We start from the raw sequence: 2,046 nt of genomic DNA, 5'->3' as shown, positions 1-2,046 counted from the left end.
ACCTCCTAGTGCACCTTCCTTCAACCTTAACACACCACATGTTGTAATGTGGGCCTAAAGGGCTTGACCAGTATGGTCTTTATACCGCATGCAATTTGCTACACGAGTATGAATAGCCAGAGTTGTCTCTATCAGTGAAATGGTTCGAGGTGAGAGTCACTAAATGCTTTACTCTTGTCTTCTGTGTTTATCTTTTTATGGGTTAGGTTTTTAAAAATGCATATAAAAGGGAACATTCCAGCATTGTTCTGTGGTCCACAGTTTGAGGAGCACCAACTTGTGTCAAGCATCATGGCTCCATGTTTTGCCAAACAGGCTCCAACTTGAAACTAGAGGCATAGAGAGTCAGATCCAGTTTTCTGGGGAGGGAAATGGTGATGGAGCGGTGACTTAGCTGGAGAGCCCAGTACAGAAACCAAGACCCAGTCGTATAAATTAGGTCAGAGTAAAGGCGGGGGGTGAGGTGGAGAGCCAAAAGGGTTAGAGTTCCTAATGAAATAAAGCAAATTCTAAACCTCAATCACTGGTGATCAAAGGATGGCAGTATATTCATTTGATGTCCGTTTAGGATTGGTTTAGAAATAATATCATGTGCCATTTATTGGGCACTATTTGGCTTACATTAATCTCCTTTATTTAATTCTTACGATAATCCTGTAATAGATTTAATTGTCATCTTATGTGTGGAGAAACTGAATCCTAGCACGGTGAGCAATCTGATTGAGGTCACACAGTTGGGAAGTGACAGAGGGTCTGTGTGTCTGAATTCAAACCGTGGACTGAAGCAGGACCCCTGCAGGGAACTGAGTCAGACTGAGTGTGGAGGTGAAGAGAAGCCACCCAGGCAGTGGAGTCAGACAAAGGCGTGGAAACTGGGTGATGTCTGAGCTTGAGTAGCAGCCTCTGGTGGCAAGTGTGGTCCAGAGAAGCACTTGTGACATGACGTTGACAGATTTTGCCACCAGATGGCCTTCATGGTTAATCTTTGACTTAAAAATATTTTTTTATGTATGTTTGAGGCAATTACACTTTTATCTCTTTCTGAAATATCAAGAAATGATTTTGAAACCTGAAGAGGCAAGAAAATGTGTCCATCTGCTTCTTCCCTGACACTGTGCCACCTTTGAAAGTGACAGATGGGCCCTGGCCGGTTGGCTCAGCGGTAGAGCATCGGCCTAGCGTGCGGAGGACCCGGGTTCGATTCCAGGCCAGGGCACACAGGAGAAGCGCCCATTTGCTTCTCCACCCCTCCGCTGCGCTTTCCTCTCTGTCTCTCTCTTCCCCTCCCTCAGCCAAGGCTCCATTGGAGCAGAGATGGCCCGGGCGCTGGGGATGGCTCTGTGGCCTCTGCCTCAGGCACTAGAGTGGCTCTGGTCGCAATATGGCGACGCCCAGGATGGGCAGAGCATCGCCCCCTGGTGGGCAGAGCGTCGCCCCTGGTGGGCGTGCCGGGTGGATCCCGGTCGGGCGCATGCAGGAGTCTGTCTGACTGTCTCTCCCCGTTTCCAGCTTCAGAAAAATGAAAAAATGGAAAAAAAAAAAAAAAAAAAAGAAAGTGACAGATGGTTTGGAAACTTACAACAGTGTTTGTACAAGATGTCTATTTGAGTCAAATATCTTGAATTATAGAATTAATAGAAAATAGTGTATCTTTTGATGAAGACAGAGATATTTTCTTTAATTCTTAGGAGAGACAGTAGGAAAAAGGATGAGGAATTTGTTGTTAGGCTGATGCTTGAATGCCAGCTTCCCCTTCACTAGCTGTGTGACCTTAGGTAGTGACATTTATTTAAACTCCATTTCTTCATCTGTGAGATGGAATTGCACTGACTTCCTTTTGGTTGAGATGAGGAATAACTAATTCTCTGGATAGAATAATTCTACCCTAATCCCTGTCATATGGTGTATATTTAACAAAAAGTAGTTTCTCTTCTTCTTATTCATACCAGTATATCTATTGTATTAATTTGTAAAACCATTAGCCACAGCCACCATCACAGCCACCTGGCCCATGCAAGTTCACATTTGATTCAGACAGACAGTAAT

This window comes from Saccopteryx bilineata, chromosome 1 (assembly GCF_036850765.1).
Source record: "Saccopteryx bilineata isolate mSacBil1 chromosome 1, mSacBil1_pri_phased_curated, whole genome shotgun sequence".
NCBI lineage: Eukaryota > Metazoa > Chordata > Mammalia > Chiroptera > Emballonuridae > Saccopteryx > Saccopteryx bilineata.
This window is presented reverse-complemented; position numbering follows the sequence as displayed.